Source organism: Bactrocera neohumeralis, unplaced genomic scaffold (assembly GCF_024586455.1).
Source record: "Bactrocera neohumeralis isolate Rockhampton unplaced genomic scaffold, APGP_CSIRO_Bneo_wtdbg2-racon-allhic-juicebox.fasta_v2 cluster09, whole genome shotgun sequence".
NCBI classification, from domain to species: Eukaryota; Metazoa; Arthropoda; class Insecta; order Diptera; family Tephritidae; genus Bactrocera; species Bactrocera neohumeralis.
The window spans coordinates 7,114,185-7,135,184 of NW_026089622.1; positions in this window are offsets into that span (position 1 = coordinate 7,114,185).

Sequence of the window (21,000 nt, forward strand, 5' to 3'; positions counted from 1 at the left end):
GCGTCAAGGGAAGAAACCTGGATCACGATACCAAGTAAAGCCCAAAAAAATAAAAACAAGAAGAAGGAAAACGCCGTACCACGCCTTCGACCAGAAGCAATAGTTATCGCAAAAACCGGTGACATGTCTTACGCAGACATGCTTCGGGCGGTTAAGCAGAATGAAAACCTGCAAGTGCTTGGGGAAAATGTCTCACGAATTAAAAAGACAGCTAAAGGTGAGATACTGTTGGAGCTAAAGAAAGCGCAGACAGGAAGTACTAAGGAATATAGAGAGGAGATAGTGAAGATACTAGGAGATCAGGCACAAATAAGATCTCTAACACAAGAAATTACAGTGGAAGTGCGAGACTTGGACGATATAACGACGAAAGAGGATATAGCACAGGCAATTCGTTCAGAATTTGAAGAGCTGCGTCTATTTAGTGTAGAATGCATTAAAAGCATCAGACATGCATATGCAGGCACGCAAAAAGCTATCATAAGCCTTCATGCACAGGAAGCAAAGCACCTACTGGCAGCACAAAAGATAAAAATCGGCTGGTCAATCTGCAGAATCAGGGAAAAAGCGCAGCTGAAGAAATGCTTCAGATGTTTAGAGTATGGACATGTGGCGAAAGCATGCAGCAACCCAGAAGATAGGAGCAAGTGCTGTATTAAATGTGGTGAGGAGGGTCATTTCGCCAAAGATTGTGTTAACAATCCTTCCTGCAAGGCATGTAAACACAGTGGAAGCACAAACATAGACCATCAGATAGGAAGCCGGAAATGCCCCATATATACAGCAGCGCTCAAAAAACCTAAAAGATGAAAATATTACAAATAAACCTGAACCACTGCGAAGCGGCTCAGGATCTCTTGACGCAAAACATATACGAAAATAAAATAGACGTTGCATTAATCTGTGAACAGTATAAAAATAAAGACTCTGACAAGTGGATTTCCGACACCACAAAGAAGGCTGCAATATGGGCATGCGGAGATAAGACGATGCAAGACAAACTACTAATTGACAAGGCATATTATACAAGAGCCAAAATATGGGGGTTTTATTTCTACAGCTGCTATATACCGCCAAGTATACCACGTGCTGAATATGAAAAATTACTTGACGACTTGGTAAAGGATGCGATGACAACTACACCTAATATAATTGCAGGTGACTTTAATGCCTGGGCGCTAGAATGGGGCAGCAAAAATACAAATCGGAGAGGTAGCGCATTACTTAAAGCATTTGGTGTTCTAGACGTAGTACTGCTTAACACAGGAAGACAAAACACCTTCGAGAAGAATGGGCGTGGCTCAATTATAGATATATCTTTTGCCAGCAGGGTGCTATATCGATATATAGACTGGCGGATATGCGACATATATACCCAAAGTGACCATTTAGCCATAATGTTAAGTATCAGTAAGAAGATTCAACAGCGAAATGCTTGGCACCAAAAGGTGCAGTCCAAGGGGTGGAGAATTGAAACCCTAGATAAGGAGCTTTATAAGTTAATGCTGGATGAAAACGTAAAAGGAATTGATGACATAGACCAACAGGCTAAATTGTTGGTACAACACATTAGCAAAGCCTGTGATGCCGCTATGAATAAAAAGAGGACAGACGCACAGAGAAAGCCTGCTTATTGGTGGAATCGAGAAATTGAATCTCTGAGAAGTGAAAGTCACAAAGCGAGGCGCCGTTTTCAACGAAACATAGGCAGCTTAGATTGTGACAGCCTGCGAGAAGCATTCAAAAAGAAACGAAACGACCTAAAACAGGCAATTGAAAAGAGCAAAATGACATGTTTCAGAGAATTATGCGAAAAAGTGGACGAAAATCCGTGGGAGCAGCGTATAGAATTGTAATGTCAAGGATTAAAAGTGGCAAATGTCAAGCGCCTACATGCCCTTCATTACTCAAAAATGTTGTAGAAACTCTATTCCCACAACAAAATCAAGAAGAAGAAGGAAATTATTATCGCGAAGAAGTCTCAGATGCGCCAGAAATCACGGAGCAGGAAGTTGTTCAAGCTGCTGAGCGCTTTGAAAATAGCAAAGCACCAGGATTAGATGGTATCCCGAATAGGGCTCTTAAAATGGCGATCAGCTATCATCCTCAGCCATTTTCGGATTTATACACACGCTGCCTTCGTGAAGGAGTGTTTCCAAAGGTCTGGAAAGTACAACGGCTGGTACTACTACAGAAGCCAAACAAACCGGCAGGAGAACCAAGTTCCTATCGACCGCTCTGTATGATCGATACGATGGGCAAAATCCTGGAGCGGATAATCTGTGCCCGTCTAGAAAATCATTTAGAAGGAGATGGAGGTCTCTCTGATAACCAATATGGTTTTCGTAGAAAGCGTTCAACTCTTGATGCAATCAAGAAAGTTGCAGGTATAGCAGAAAAGGCTACTGAAGGAGACAGGTGGATGTACGGGAGCAAAGAATATTGTGCGGTCGTCACATTTGATGTGAGAAACGCGTTTAACTCGGCCCATTGGCCCCATATAATGCGTGCATTAGTGCTCAAAAAAACACCGAGCTATTTGTTGTACGTCATACAAAGTTATTTGGCCGATAGGATCCTGCTCTATGACACTGACGAAGGACCAAAAAAGTATAGGGTAACAGGTGGTGTGCCACAAGGATCTGTGCTAGGCCCACTTCTGTGGAATGCACTATACGATGGAATATTGCGCCTCCCTCTACCGAAAGAAGTGCAAATAATTGGATACGCAGATGATATTGCTGTGACAATAGTAGCTAAGGAGCTCCATCAAATACAAAGTATTTGTAGTAATACGGTAATGAAGATAAAGCAATGGTTAACGGGTGCAAAACTCGAACTTGCCGGCCACAAAACGGAAGCAGTTCTTATAACTAGCAGAAAAAAACTGGAAACCATTTCGCTTAATATAGACGGGCACAACATTACAACACAATCCTCGGTCAAATACTTGGTGTAACGATTGATGCGCGGCTGTGTGAAAAAGCGGCGCGAGTAAACATGGCCTTATCAAGGATAATGGCAAACATTGGAGGACTGAAACAGAGCAGGAGAGCTCTTCTGGCCAAGGTCAGCCAATCAATTGTAATGTATGCGGCGCCTGTATGGAGACCGACATTAATACATAAGACATAAGCAGAAGATGCGAACGCAGATTATGGCAGCACTTCCACCTGAACGCTGCAATTTCGCTCTGCCTTTCACCACCACAGGTGTCGATTTTGCTGGGCCTTTTCAAATAAAGGCGTGCATGCTAAGATCTCCCACTCTCATGAAAGGCTATGTGGCTCTCTTTGTATGTTTCACGACAAAGGCAGTCGACCTTGAGCTATGCACTAATCTGACGACAGAGGGTTTCCTCGCGGCATTTGCTCGCTTCGTCGCTCGACGTGGCTTCCCATCCAAAATCATGAGCGATAATGGCAAAACATTTATTGGAGCTCAACGAGCCACAGAGAAACAGTTCGTGGATTTCTTTAAACAAGTATCACCTGACATCGTACAACAGTACGCCCCCCAAGGTATCAATTGGCAATTTATACCCCCAAGCGCTCCTCATATGGGTTGTTTGTGGGAATCAGCTGTAAAAAGCTTCAAATCTCACTTCAAGAAGATAGCTGGCAGCTAAAAATATAATTATGAAGAATTCACTACATTATTAACTAAAGTCGAAGCCGTTCTCAACTCACGGCCCCTCACGGTTCTCTCGCAAGATCCCTCCGATTTAACAGCCCTAACTCCAGAGCATTTTCTAAAAGGAGCACCCATTCTGGCCACACCTGAGCCAGGCACTCCACGCGCTATCCTTACTAAATAGATGGGAAAGAATTAAAATTCTCCATCGAAATTTCAGTCGCCGATGGAAAGTAGACTATATCAAGGACCTCCACAAGAGGTACCGTTGGAAAATTACAGAAAATGCGCCAAAGATTGGAGGTTTTGTCCTGATTCAGGACGAGTGTCTCCCCCCTACCGAATGGCGGCTCGGCCGCATAGAGAAGCTTTACCAAGGCTTCGACGGTCATATTCGCGTAGTCGATCTCGGTACTCAATCCGGGAAGTTAACAAGACCGCTCGTGAAACTATGCTTTTTACCGACAGACGATGACATCGAAACGTAAACGAAAAAACCCTCGAATAAACCCGAAATAATAAATATTTTAAAATATCACAAAAAACAATCTAATGGTCAATCTACTTGATGTTCCACTTCTGCCACAACGTGGCAGCCATACCCATATTCACTCCATGCAACAAATTTTCAATTAAAATAACACTCTTCCATAAAGATAAACATGGATGCAGACATGCCACTCGCTCCGACGATAACCATTCACTCGACTATCCACGTGCCACGACCAGTGGCAGCTCCAGTTGCGGCAGCCCTAGTTGCGGCTGGCCCAGTCGCAGCTCCCCGAACCACCACATCAACGGGTCCGCGTAGTGGAACGCGAGCACTGCCGTCAACGCTCATATCAGCAGCAGAGCCGCAGCGCATCAGGTGCCCAATATGTCGTCGACCGCACCGGTTGATGCACTGCGCCATTTTTAAAGTTTTGCCACCACAGCAAAGGCTGCGCGTCGTCCAGGCACCTACCCACACTACCCAGGAGTGTACCTCGGGAAACGTGTGTCAGATATGTATGAGGCCTCACCGCACCATGCTGCACCGAACATCGGTCAACAATCTGGTAGCCACCACCGTGGTGCAGTACGACAACCGCCAATAAGCCGGAATGAACGATCACGTCGACAGCCAACCACATCATCCACCCGTATCCGGCGGCAACAGAATGGGACGTCGACGCGACGCCAGCAACGTTGTAGCCACACTCCAGCAGTTGCAACGACTTCTAGGCTGAAATATTTGCCTAGGGGGGCCGGGATGGCTAAATGAGCTTCAGTCCCCTGCCCCACCTGACACATAACCAACACCGAACAGCTAACCACAACAATAATCCCGCATCCAGAACACTGTACACTCACCGCATTAAAATATACGTCACTAGCACTCTTCAGTCACCACACTCACCTCTACACCACCTACAATCCACATCACACATAACTACTTTGCCACTGCATTTTTCACCTCAACAAAAAGGGAACAAAAGGGGCGGAGAAACAAGTTCACGATCACTTCCCTTTTGCGATCCGCTAACGAAAGCCGTGCTGTTTACCCCGAGGCCCCACTTTTAATATCGTGCCAAAAATCCAATTTTACAATTCGAGCGATTTTATTTTGTATTATATAAAGTTGAGTGAAATACATACATTTCGAGAATTTTGAAAGTAAATTTGTGTAAGTATAAAGTTTAATAAAATACATTTTGTGAAATTTTTGGCGGAATTGTGTGTTGCCCTTTCTATTGTAATTCCGAAAGGTGAGTGCGAGGAGGCTAATCGAAAAATACACCTCCTGAACTCGATCAAGTGTCAAAGTTCATGGGGTTTTGACGTTTAGCAATTGTTCTCTCAGTTCCAGTAAGAGAGGGGATGGACACCTCTTTATCTCTATTTCGTTAATAAGTTATTCCAACTTTTATTTTTATAAATTTTATTTTTATATTTATCACTTTTCGTTTGCCAAACCGCTAATTCATATTTTATAAGATCAATAAATTCTGATGCGAAATCTTTATTAATGGAGTAGCCTGCTTTAGAAACTTCGAACAATCGATTTTTTTTTTTTTGCTTTAATCTCTTTCAAAAATATCTAAGAATATATGCCCAAAGTTATAGATGGGAATTAGCGCAGCTAGAAGGGAAATAGTGACCGAGCGTCTAGCAGAAACTACAATATATGAGCGCTTGGGCAAAAAGAGAAAACTTTGAAGCGCGATTTCTCGGTTTTTAATTTTTACGATTATTCTTAATTGACGGGCAGGATAGAAAAAACTAAATGTCGTATAGAATTGGAGCAAAGTCTATTATCGTCGAAATAAAATAATCTTCTATTTAAACTAAAAAAACTAAGAAAAGTCAAGTTTGAACATATTTTTAAACAACATAAAGTCAAATTATTATGGTCAAAAACCACTTTTTTTTAATTTTTAAAAAATTTGTAAAATTTTACATTTTTTTTTTTAAATTTTCTTAGTTTACCTAGAAGATAAACTATTAAAAAATATGAATCTTTTTGAATTTTTTGTTTTCCTGCCAGCCGTCCGAAAAATGCACATGCTAGATGCATCGGGCTATTGCTTCCGAAAGGCAGAATATCAAAGATTTCGTATCCGAAAAATTTGTGCAAGATGTTCAAATATATAACTATAAAGCCTAGAAGTTTCGCTTGAATCAATTATTTCTTTCCCTCCCAAAAAAATCTCTTAACACTTGCCAACAGGCTAAATTGTTGGTACAACACATTGGCAAAGCCTGTGACACCGCTATGAATAAAAAGAGGACAGACGCACAGAGAAAGTCTGCTTATTGGTGGAATCGAGAAATCGAATCTCTAAGAAATGAAAGTCACAAAGCGAGGCGCCGTTTTCAACGAAACATAGGCAGCTTGAAACATAGGCAAAAAGAAACGAAACGACCTAAAACAGGCAATTAAAAAGAGCAAAATGACATGTTTCAAAGAATTATGTGAAAAAGTGGACGAAAATTCGTGGGGAGCAGCGAATAGGATTGTAATGTCAAGGATTAAAGGTGTCAAATGTCAAGCGCCTACATGCCCTTCATTACTCAAAAATGTTGTAGAAACCCTATTCCCACAACAAAATTAAGTAGAAGGAAATTATTATCGCGAAAAAGTTTCAGATGCGCCAGAAATCACCGAGCAGGAAGTTGTTCAAGCTGCTGAGCGCTTTGAAAATAGCAAAGTACCAGGATTAGATGGTATTCCGAATAGGGCTCTTAAAATTGCGATCAGCTATCATCCACAGCCATTTTCGGATTTATACCCACGTTGCCTTCGTGAAGGAGTGTTTCCAAAAGTTTGGAAAGTACAACGGCTGGTACTACTACAGAAGCCAAACAAACCGGCAGGAGAACCAAGTTCCTATCGACCGCTCTGTATGATCGATACCATGGGCAAAATCTTGGAGCGGATAATCTGTGCCCGTCTAGAAAATCATTTAGAAGGAGATGGAGGTCTCTCTGATAACCAATATGGTTTTCGTAGAAAGCGTTCAACTCTTGATGCAATCAAGAAAGTTGCAGGTATAGCAGAAAAGGCTATTGAGGGAGACAGGTGGATGTACGGGAACAAAGAATATTGTGCGGTCATCACATTTGATGTGAGAAACGCGTTTAACTCGGCCCATTGTCCCCATATAATGCGTGCATTAGTGCTCAAAAAAACGCCGAGCTATTTGTTGTACGTCATACAAAGTTATTTGGCCGATAGGATCCTTCTCTATTACACTGACGAAGAACTAAAAAAGTATAGGGTAACGGGTGGTGTGCCAAAAGGATCTGTGCTAGGCCCACTTCTGTGGAATGCACTATACGATGGAATATTGCGCCTCCCTCTACCGAAAGAAGTGCAAATAATTGGATACGCAGATGATATTGCTGTGACAATAGTAGCTAAGGAGCTCCATCAAATACAAAGTATACTGAAGATAAAGCAGTGGTTAACGGGTGCAAAACTCGAACTTGCCGGCCACAAAACGGAAGCAGTTCTTATAACTAGCAGAAAGAAACTGGAAACCATTTCGCTTAATATAGACGGGCACAACATTACAACACAATCCTCGGTGAAATACCTTGGTGTAACGATTGATGCGCGGCTCAACTACAAAATGCATATTGAAAAAGCGTGTGAAAAAGCGGCGCGAGTAAACATGGCCTTATCAAGGATAATGGCAAACATTGGAGGACTGAAACAGAGCAGGAGAGCTCTTCTGGCCAAGGTCAGCCAATCAATTGTAATGTATGCGGCGCCTGTATGGAGACCGACATTAATACATAAGACATATGCTGGAGTGGTACAATCAGTGTTCCGGTTGATCGCTATCAGAATAGTCAGTGCGTTTCGCACGGTTTCTAAGGAAGCTGTCGGGGTTCTAGCAGGAATTATGCCTCCAGACATAATGGCTCTCGAACTTAAGCGAATCTATGATAAAAGTAAAAGCGCAGGCCGGAAACTAACGGTGGCAGAGCGTAAAGTAGAAAGACAAGCCAGCTTAAACGAATGGCAAACGCGCTGGGATACATCAAACAAGGGGAGATGGACATACCGCTTAATCGGTAACATACAAGCATGGATGGAACGAAAACACGGGGTGGTAGATCATTACATGACGCAGTTCCTAACAGGGCATGGATGCTTCAGGGAGTACTTACATAAGTACGGCCACGAGTAAGGAGTAGCTTGCTCTTTCTGTGGTAACAATAACGAGAACGCAGAACACATATTTTTCCACTGTCGGAAATATACAAATGAGCGACTATCTCTGGAAAAGGAAGTATCCAACCGAATAGCACCAGAGAATATAGTGACCTATATGTTGCACTCGCAGAATGTGTGAAATTTAGTGGAGAAGATGGCAGCCAGGGTGCTCCATGACCTAAGAAGAGCAGAAAACCAAACCAGGAAGGAGTGAATCAAGAGCAGCAAATATCGCTGTAATGACGTGAACCTATAGGCTAAGCTTCCCCTGCGATGAAATGCCTAACGGCGGTCCCAGGGGTCCTCAGTAAAGCTACAGGAGACGGAGTTAGGGTTTAGTACGTAGGCGCACCATTTCGCAAGCAGTTGGTAATACTGACTGGGCGTGGTCCTGAATGAGGTGCACCTGTAGCGGGCAGTACGAATCGTGCATACTGCTACAGCAAAGTAGCAGTATCTATGTAAGATTCCCCCTTCGGCACAAAAAAAAAAAAACAAAAAAAACGACACATGTGCGCACACCGATCGTAAAAAATCAAACATTTTCGCGAACATGGATCGGTATGCGCACAAGCCCATACACGCGGAAACCACATGCGCACACATACCGATCGAACGCACTTGTGTGTCGTGTATGGCCACTTTTAAACGTTTAACGCTTCAGTGGAGGGGGAATAGCGTTGAACGATTAACGCAACTCGGAAGGAGAAGAGCAACAAAAAGGTAGAGTGCGATAGAGAGAGAGAATGAGAATAAAGCAGAGAACTTAAAGCATAAAGAAGGTGCAGGTTTGACAGCGAACATTTGTTAGATTTGTAGTAAGGAATTCACCTCACTACCACAGAATTCACGCTGGCATGCCCTTGATTACACTCCCAACGAATGTAAAGAATTTCGTTGTGCTTGTTTGAATTTTTGCTTTCAACCAGAGTATCGCTTGTATGAGCAATAACCAATTGGAAGTACCATGTTTTCGATGATCTTTTTGAGTGAACTAAGACTTTGTGCACAGTTGCTGTCCTCGGGCACCAGGGATATCATTGCATTATAAGTTTGGCGGTCCGAAAGTAGAATAATTCAAACTTTGCTAAGTTTAATGGAAGTTGGCAAAATAAACATATTAATATTATCTTTAAATTGTATTCCTTCGGTCTGCATGCACATTTCTTACTTAATACTTCTTTGTAAGAAGGAAAGATATCACAATTTCGGCTAAGACTTTCTTCTCGAATATTTATATGTGACCTGGTCTACGAAAAGGGAGCTAACGTGCGAAAACTAGATTTCTGGGAAAAGCTTTTAAAAATAATAGTCAGTTTCTCGTTATCTCATTAATTGTTCTCCTTTTTTTTGACACCTAAGCCCCCTTTCCGTAGACCAGGTCACATATATTGTTGTTTGGTAAAGCTATTTTCCAACAAGAAAGCCAACCCCTCTTCAGAAGACATGCGAATTGGGCATTTCTCTTCGGTTTTATTTTCTACTAGTTGTTCAAATATCATTGAACATGCTTATTTTTATGCACAGCCGAAATTATACTAAATATAAATACATATCTATTTATATATTAATACATACATACATAATGCATTTACATGCAATGCAGCAAAATAAAAGAAAAAATATGTAATAAGAATACAATACAGAAAAACAACCCTTATGGTGGTTATTGTATCCGTATTCTTCATCAAAAATCTCAAGATCTTGTATGACAGCACACACACACACACACATGTATTGCATTGTATAGTTGAAAACAACCCCATGTGGTGTGCCGTACATACACATATATTTAACTAGATAAGTAAGACTTAAAATAGTATATAAGGTGTACAATATTTACAATAAAATCAGAAATATTTCTCACTCAATGAAGGTCTTTTCATTTCCCCCCACCAGTGGTAAGGAATGATAAATCTTTTTTGAGTTTTTTAAACATTTTTTGGTCCTTCGAGCCGGATGAAGAGCTCGGCCAAAATCAAAAAGTCCTGTATTTAAAAAACAGGCAACATTTAAAAAAGCCCTGTTATTAATACAAATACAGGCAAAATAAAATTGTAAGACGGGTGTATATTCCCGCATATTGACAAAATAAAAATAATAATTGTAAGACGGGTGTATATTCCCGCATATTGATTAAATAAAAATATATGTAAGACGGGTGTATATTCCCGCATTAAAACCGATCGCATAAGCCGTTTTAGCAGAGACTAAACGCAGTGATCTAACTGCTATCCAAGAAATATTCAGCGGCTGTGAGTCGAGGCACAGCAAGGTCAACTAGGCGACCAAATCAAATACCTCCAACGATTTCTTTGGAGAAAAACAAGCAACAACATGACAAATAAATACAAGTCACATACATTTGATTTGGATCTTGGAATCTTCATATTCAAGAGGAAAATTCAACTCCTCAGAGAAGTAATGGAAGATCTCCACCAAATCACTACAATAAAAAGTGATCATATTAAACATTTGAAAATTGTGTTTCTTCAAATGCACAATTTTCACACAAATTATTTTTCAAAAATTTTTCCTGAAGTTGAAAATTTATATTTTGAAATAACGGCGGAGTATTTCCAAAATCTCAAACTTTGTATAGCGAGATTACAAAAAGGAGAGCCCGAAATTAGTTATATTTCTCTTCAGCGTGATGTCCTGTTTGAAGATTTTGCAATAGAAGAAGAACCTGAAATTTTGTACCGTTTTGACTCGGATTTAAAATGTACAAAAGTTCCAATCTTTTATCTACCTTGTATATATCTGTCTTCTGCTGTGGAAGAAACAGCAGAAGTAATAGAGGAAGACAAAAACATATATGAAGTTGAAGTTGAAGAAGAATCACTTGAAGAACTTCATAAAGCTTCAAAAACTGAGGAAAAATCAACTAAATTGGTAACTTGTCATCTATCTCTTCCGGCAGGCTCACATTTTGGAAAAATGTAGGAAAGTGAAGTCCAGGTTAAATCGTTTGAAGACGAAACTGAAGAAGCTGATCATATTTTGGAAGATGATGCTAAAACACAGAAGGAAGATTTTACTACTTCACTAAAATACATAAAGGAAAAATGCACCGATGCAGAAGGTGATAATACCGGCAGGAATTCAGCGCAAAAGAGTACAAAAACGGTTGCAGCTTTGAAGGACATAAGAAAATCCAAAGGTGGATCCAGCAGCAGTAAGGACGAACGCCAATGCAGCAAGCCCGATGACGATAAATCAAAGAGAAAAGATGAGAAATCCGGCGACAAAAAGGATAAAGACATTAGTGAACAAAAATCATCTTCAAACAAGACTTCGCAGAAGGATGACAAAGTGAAAACTATATTTTCTAAATATGGCAAAGTTATCCGAGCCAAGGTGGTCACCAACTCCCGAACTCCGGGTACAAGTTGTTATGGCTACGCAACAATGTCATCTTCGTCGGATGCCAGTCGAAGTGTCGCCAAAAGACGTGTGGATACAACAAAAGATGAAGACAAGAAGATACGAGACACAACTTCTAAGACGAGAGACGACAAACAAACTTGATTCAAAAGACGATGCATCAAAGAAACCTGAAGTGGAGAAGGATAAGCAACGCGATAAAGAAATCCTTTTCCAGGACCATAATAAAAAAGACGTTAGTAAAACTATCAAAATAGCCATAATAGATCCAGTTGGAAAAGCAGATGTAGTAACAACCATTTGAGATTTACTAATACCATGGCAGCGTTAAAGCAAACGGACTAACTAAAAACCAAAAGTCGATTACAATCTGCGGCTGGAAGTCACTTTTGTTGTCCGGCAGAATGTTCAAAATTGAACATGTTTATTTTCTTAAATAAGATAAGTTGAAAAATTTGTAATACTTAGGCCCGGTTTCACAGTCCATACTTATGTTGTACTTAAGATAAAACAGGAAAATATTGTTTTACAGTGCATTCTTATGTAATGCTTAAGTACTGAAAAGGGGAGACTTAAGCAGTGCTTAAATAACAGCTGATTTTTGTTTTGAATTTGCTTTGAATTTTCAGCGACATCTTTCGTAGCGTAGGGCAAGTGTCCGTTCGTTTGCACTTAATAACAGCTTATACTTTTCCTTCAGTTCCCATAGGTGCTCCGACTCGCTAGTGATGAAATTTGGGGTTCTTTTGTTGTTTTCACCAATTTTTGATATAATTTTCCTCGCAAATTTATGTATTGTCTGTTATAATTTAAATATTTCAAACATATTTTTATGAATGACATTTGTAAAACATATGTTGCCCATAACGTTGCCATATATCAGAATAAAATTTTATAGAAATTGAGCATTGACTGTGAAACGCAAACGACCACTCAGTTTGCAACAATACTTAGCTAAGATTTTATTTAGGCACAACTTAAGTATGGACTGTGAAACCGGGCATTAAAATCATAAAAACATATACAGTCCACTAATAATCATTTCTTTCCCTCGGCAATATGTTCAAATATCATTGAACATGCTTATTTTTAAATTATACTAAATATAAATATCTATTTATATATTAATACATACATACATACATAATGCATTTACATGCAATGCAGCAAAATAAAAGAAAAAATATGTAATAAGAATGCAGATTTTTCATTAAATGTAAGGGATTTACGGCCTACTTTTGATGTGCTTGGTATAGAATATGACAACTCCGGTTTCATTATTTCGGTTTTTGTGAAAAGCCAGTCTGCATTTTGTTTCAAAAATACATCTACACGCCGATGACTTTTTCCCCATCGTTCATTAATATATTTACATATAATTCTTTTTTTTTCCTTTAAATAGACAGTGTATTCATCGGAAAGTCAATTGCAATAACGTTCTCTAACAAAAAATCAAAAACTTCTGTCTGTCTAAGGCACGTGTTTGCCTCTTCCTTCCATACTTCAAATAAATCAGCAAATCGCACGGAGTAGTGGTCTAAGAAAAATGTGAATTATTCAAAAAGAGCAAAATAATTTTTTGCACACAAACTCCAAATTGAGTTATTTATACAATCACAAAGTACCAAGACTACCAACTGCTACCAATTTTTTTAAGCCCTACGTAAAGTTGAAAAATATTACTTAAGCCAAAGTTAATATTTAAATAAATTTTTTTCAAACTTAACAACAGTTGAATGTATTAATATTCGAGAAACTAAATATAATTACCTTTATTGTTAATTTTCATTTTTTTCTTTTAGTTAATTTTAATTTGTTTATAAAATATTCAGTTTTGAGTTTCAGCCAAATTTCACCACTTGTATAAGCAAATAGACAAAGTTACAATTTAACTACTGACCACATATCGGTAAACCGATTAAAGGGAAAACAAAATATGCAATTAACTCATGCGAAGTATCAGCTTAGTGATGGTAAAAAAAACAGACGAAAAATCGGAACTTTTAAAAATCGATTTTGGCCAGAAAATGTGGTCCTAGGAACCATAGTGCACTGTTGAAACTTCTCCTTCTTAAAGTTCCCATACACGACACACAAGTGCGTTCGATCGGTGCGCATACCGATCCATGTTCGCGAAAATGTTTGATATTTAACGATCGTTGCGCGCACATGTGTGTCGTGTATGGCGTTGTGTGCGCACAAAATCTCATTTCTCTCGTGTCGCCGAACAGTGAAGATCGCGGAGGAACAATGGCAAGTGTTAAGAGCCTGCTTTCGAGGCTTCAAATAATCGATTTTTTTGAGAATTTTTTTGGGAGGGAAAGAAATAAATGATTCAAGCGAAAACTCTAGGCTTTATAGTTATATATTGGAACATCTTTCACAAATTTTTTGGATACGAAATCTTTGATATTCTGCCTTTGGGAAGCATTTGCCCGATTCATCTCCCAAGTGCATTTTTCGGACGGCAGGCAGGAGGCAAGTCGCAATTTCTATCGGAAACAAAAAATTCAACGAGATTCCTATTTTTTAATAATTTATCTTCTAGTTAAACTAAGATAATTCCAAAAAAAGTGTAAAATTTTACAATTTTTTAAAAATTGAATAAATAGTGGCTTTTGACCAAAAAAATTTTACTATATGTTGTTTAAAAATATGTTAAAACTTGACTTTTCTTAATTTTTTTTTAGTTTAAATAGAAGATAATATTATGCCAATGATAATAAATTTTTCCCTAATTCCATACGACGTTTGGTTTTTTTTTCTATATAGCCCGCCAATTAAAAATAATCGTAAAAATGAAAAACCGAGAAATCGCGCTTCAAAATTTTCGCTTTTTGCCCTAGCGCTCAAACATACATATATCTGTTAGACGCTCGGTCACTATTTCCCTTCTAGCTTCGACAATATTTCGAATTCTAATCTATAACTTTGGGGAAATAATGTTAGATAATTTTTAAAGAGATTAAAGCAAAATAAAAAATCGATTGTTTGAAGCTTCTAATGCAGGCTATTCAATTAATAAAGATTTCGTATCATAATTTATTGATCTTATAAAAAATGAATGAGCAATTTGGCAAACGAAAAGTGATAAATATAAAAATAAAATTAATAAAAATAAAAGTTGGAATAACTTATTAACGAAATACAAAGAAATAGATAAAAGTGCTACATTAGAAATAAATTCCAAGAAATGTTCCGCTTGTCTGTCGCACATGTTCACTGTGTGAAGAACGAACGCAAAATGAATTTGTGTGTCGTGTATGGGCGAAACGAATTTACACAGATCGAACGCACATGTGTGTCGTGTATGGGCCCTATTAGCTAGCTGTGATGAAACACGCTCATCGCATTTTGTTACCTTTTGACAGTTCACATGCTTGTCCGTTGTTGGACCAGAGAACGTAAATTATAGAGAAGGTCCAGAGAACGTATAATATAGAGTAGGTTCAATTACGGACAGGCGTGTGAAATGTCAAGAGCTAACAATATGCTATTAGTGGATTTCACCATTTTTGGCTGAGAAGGAGAGATTTTAACAGAGATGAGTGAACAGAGATGAGTGAACAGAGCTGAGCATTCAATGAAAATTTTGCTCAGAAATATACATTGATATTACAGACGCATGTTGGGCCTTTGGCTTATAATTTTAAACGTTTACATACAATCATATCAATTGATATGACTATCATTTTGCGAATTTTTGTGAATTCATGCCAAATTATTATGAAATTATGCTATTTTCAAGGTAATATTTGTAGTTAATGGGCAAATGAGCTGCTTTTAAAATATTTCTTATCTTTGATAATATAATATAATTTCAAATACATGTATATATGCTATATACATATATGATATATTATCGTAATATCCTAAAAACATAATACATTACAATAATAATATATGTAAATAACACCTTTTATCATTTAAAACTTTCATCGGCATCTATCCTGCAGATATGTATATAGGTAAATACAAATCAATTTCAAATGAAGATATTATCATTTATCAGTAATATAAAAAGCGCCTCGGCTATAATCGCGTAAGAAGATTAAAGAAGAAGAAGAAGAAGAACACAATATTGCAATTCAGAATCTTGTATATCTGAGCTTGCAAAATTTTGCAATTACAAATATTTACCATCAACAGTGAACGTCTTTTTTGTGATTTCTATGCAACCCATGCAAATACCATTAATTCCCATAATTCCTTATTCGGTGAAGAAAAACATTGTTTGTAAACAAAATTTTCGCACGAATTCGAAAATATGCCGAAAAAAAGTCTTAGGGAAAAATTAACTCACGCCTTATTTGATGAAGCTGCTGAAAAAATTATGGACATTGAAGGTAAGAAATATTTTTTTACGGCACATAGCACAAATTTCACTTTTACTTCATGTGCTTCCTGCAAGAAATCCAGTATACTCTGGATTTCTTTTTCGCTCCACTTTATTCGGCTTTTCGTGTTTTAGCCTTATTTTATTCAAACCGGCTTACTCCATTTCATCTCTTTGTTTAAAATGTTTTTATTTTTGACAGCAGTTGATAATTTGCACCCCGTGTTGCAAATAATACAATAGTGTTTTAGTGTTGCTTATTTGCAAGGGTGTAGCAGATGCATCGCTATACATTTTGTTAGTGTAAAAGGAAAAATAGGATAGCTAATTTGCAATTGCAAGAACCCATTATGTTGTGACGCTTTGTCGTCGCGTCAGTTCTTCGACACATTGACTTTTTGACAAAACGTGAATTTCGGCCAATGGTTGTCCGTGACAATGGAGTTTTCATATGAAACAATGAGTGTATGTGAATATTTACAAACAAAGTTGTGTGTAGACAAAATTACAAACATGAATGATTTTTTCAAATTTGTTTACGTGAACACAAAACTACATATGTATATATGTGAATACGTCAGCATTATGCGAATGGTTTTTTAAAATCTTTTTACGAGTACATATACTTACATGCTTATGTGAATCTGAGCGACGGCTTGGTCTTTTTCTATGTTATCAAAACTTCTAATGCCCAAAGCAAATAAATACATACATATGTACATATGTATATAAATATATAACTTATCAAACCTATAGTAATTAAATGTTTAGGTAATAATACAATTATGACTTTAATATTCATTTCAACAGATTTAAAAGAATTCATTATTAAATAGGTCAAATTGCACATATGTATGTATGTACATTTATGCTTTGATATCAAATATATCTATAAATGATATCCATAGTCGTTTGCTCATTGTAAATATGCGAATCTGTAAGCGTACATTTCTAAACATTGAAATTAGCATTATTTTTCTCATTTAACACTGAAAATGCTCAATTCAGCTATTTTCGACCCTCCTGTTAAATATTAGTGAAATCCGCTAATAGAAAAGAGTACCCCTTTTTTGTGGTGTAATCCACTAATAGAAAAGAGTACCCCTCCAAAAAATGAAATATCTTAAATTTGGCAACACGGTGAACCTTGTCTATCAGCCCTATTCTGAAAAAACCTCTCAACTGAGTTGAGAGGAAAAATTTGAGAGATTTCTTGTGAGGCATATTTTGTGAGGCTATTCTTGCTCAAACCTCATAAGAAAAAAGCTTAAAAAAGTCACCACGTGAGGTAAAAAGCTTTTTGCTGTCAAACAGCTGTTTTAATAAAAATAAACAAACAAAAACACAAATGGATAATAAAGATATGTATGCGTCTGTGCTTGAGGATGAAACAATCTCAATATGGGTACAGTCGATTGCGCCGATTGTGCCCTTGATCCCAAATTTCGTGCAAAATCTTTAAGAGAAAATGTATTTATTTATTTATATTTATTTTTATTTATTTATCTTACCCCTTCTTTATATATGAAACATCCTGCGCGCTTGAAGGGAAATAAATTTCACTGCCCTTAACATCCATAATTAATTTCGAAATAAAGTGCAGAGCTCTAGACACAGAGGACTGGCTCATAGAGAGCGTATAACTATTACCAACGAATTTTTGGTAAGAGCCAAATAAATAAATAAATAAAAATACAAACACGCCTGGAAACGCAGATCAAAAGATATACTCGACTTCTGCACATCATGCGGCACCAATTCACCTATAAGTACTTTACATAGCGTTTTTGGGAATCGAAATGTATTTATAATTGTTGTGTCTTGCATAGTAAAAGGATCGCTTTTGTCTCGTAAACCCTTCAAAATTTTCCTCCTACCCCCCGATTCCCCCTCCTCAACAATTGCCGCATGCACAAAGAACAGTTCCTCCATGCTATAACATAACATCCATAACACTCAAATATTTTTTAAAAAATGTCAAATATTGATGTAAAACAAAACAAACACAGATGTTTTGTATTATGATGGCTGCTTTCACACGTCACAGATATTTGTGATAATAGTGAGCATTTGAGCTTTTGAATTTTCGCCAGAATAAGGTAACCCTCACTATAGTGAGAAACATCACTGTATATTATACGTTCTCTGGAAGGTCCAACAACGGACAAGCGTGTGAACAGTCAAAAGCTAACAAAATGTGATGAGCGTGTTTCGCCACAGCTAGCTAAGAAGGAGAAGTCTTAACAGTGGCGCGTGAACAGAGCTGAGCATTCAATGAAAGTTATGCTCAGAAATATATATTGCTACTACAGACGTATGTACATATGTTGGCCTTTTGCTTTAATTTTTAAACGTCTACATGCCATCTTATTAATTGATATGATTATCATTTTGTGGATTTTTATGAATACATGCAAAACTGATAACATTCTAATTAAATTATGGTATTTTCAAAATATATATTTGTAGTAAATGTGTGAAGAACAGTTAATTTTTAAACATTTCTTATGTTTGGTAATATAATATAATTTCACATATGAATGTGTTTGAATATATGCCATATATGTATATGAGATACCATCATAATATCCTAAAAAACTTAATATATTACAATAATATTGTATGTAAATTACATTTCTTCATTTAAGGGGCTATACCAGTGTGACACTTTCAAAAAAAATTTTTTTTTGCTTTTTTCGATAGCTTATATATTCAAAATTATCCTGTGAAATCGGCGAGGTCGTATTTTAAATAGTTTTTGAATGGCAGCGTTCTAAATAGCGACCGCTCAGAGGTGCAAACATATATAAGTGAAACTTTAAACGCGTTTTTCTCGAAACGACATTTTTCAAATTTGCTGACATTATAACTCAACGAGAAATTAACCGATCGACTTCAAATTAAAACTGGATATAGTTGAATACATTTGCTATACAATAGACTACGATCTTTTTGATTGGCTGAAAATTGTCAATTTGGCATTAAAAAAAACGACAATTTTTTTCGTAAAAAAACTATTTTTTTTTCAAAATGGCGCCATTTTCTTAATTTTTGATATTTTTCAAAGATCGTAGTCCATTGTATAGAAAATATATTTAAGTTTAATAAACATTTTGAATTTTTTTGTTTCAGCTACTCAATCGACCGGAATCATGCTAGCAGTTGAGGCACTTTTTTTTTGGCACTTCCGCAGACAGCACATTACTCCGTTATTTTTCAATATTTTTGTAACATTTTTTTTTTTAATATAGCTAAAAATATACTCTATTACGTCCATAGAACGTCGAAACATTCAATCTAGTACTTTCTTTGAAAAAAATTCACGAAAATCGCCTAATTTTTCATGCGTCACACTGGTATAGCCCCTTAAATTTTCATACGCATCTAGATATTAGCACATAGTTACATACATATGTAAGTATAATTCAAATTCATATCATGATATTATCGTTTATCAGCAAAAAGTGTGTGCCTTCACATGTAGATATGTGCGTATGACATTCCCACACAAATAATGCATACACAACATACATACTTATATGCGTTCACATGTATATATGTCATCCGCAAAAATTACAAATATTGTTCTGCAAAAACAACAATGGTTTCAAATAGCGTCAGCAGCGTCACAAGTCAATATGTCAACCAAATATGTAGTAGTCGATGCCCAATTTTGTAGAAAAACACACAACAATAATATTTTCATTCATGAACGCAAGCGCACTTTCAACAGGCAAACTTGCTTCATTTATAAAATTAAACACCGTTACATATCCCCGAGCATGCCTTTGCCTACAAGCGTCTTTTCGCCACGATGGCAAAAGCTAAAAATCATAAATTGAACAATTTCTGATATTTGTATGAGAAGGAAAAAGTGACAAGCCCGCAAATATAAGCATTAAAATATATTAGAATAAAATTGACTACATACTTAGTTTTTTTCTCGATTTTCAAGTCAAGAAATGTGTCAAAGAAAATATTCAATATTCCTCTGATTTATGTGTACAGTGATTCCCGGTTAAGTAGTACTCCGCTTAAATGAAAATCATCCCTCTGAACTGCCTATATCTTGCTGCTGCTTGCTTACGATTAGTTTTTTGAAATACACAGAAATTATTGTTTTAAGTACCACTCGCTTAAGTATCCGCACTCGCTTATGTGCCATATTATATATTTGTTTTTAATAAACCACAAAAATCTGTATCTTTGATTCTGGCACATAACCGTTATTTGTCTTTGTATTTGTCAAGGAATGCAAAAAATATTTTTACGCGGCTTGCAAAAGTCGGCGTCGATATGTATGCAAGCTCATACAGAAACATATATATTTAAGCTGGTTTGTTGGAGAAGCTGTTACAGCGGCAAGGGAAGCAGTGGCAATTGGCGATCGTTCGTTTGTGTTTTCGGCACAGCTCGGATTTTCTACCAACAACACAATATTGTGACGCTTTGTCGTCGCGTCAGTTCTTCGACACATTGATTCTTTGATAAAACGTGAGATTCGGCCATTGGTTGCCCATGACAACGAAGATTTCGCATAAAGCAGTAAGTGTACACATTTACATACAAAAAGTGGATAGACAAATTTACAAACATTGTGCGCTTGGTTATTTTTGTTTGCATGCTCACATAATTATAGTACATACTTGAATATGTGCGACTGCTTGATCTTTTAACATGTTATCAAACATATTATGCCCAGTAAATCTTTATATAGGCTAGACCGATTTCGATGAAATTTTTTGAGTGTGTTCAAGGAGATTCGAGAATGGTTTAGATTCATAATTTGGTGCATTGAAAAATGTTTTTTTTTAATTAATTTTTCATTTGTAATTAATTGCTAATTTTGGAATGTTTGACCGATAGATTGCGCTACCATCGCAGTATCCAATATTCAAACCTTAAATTGGCGTAAACGTGCAATAAACAAAACGATGCC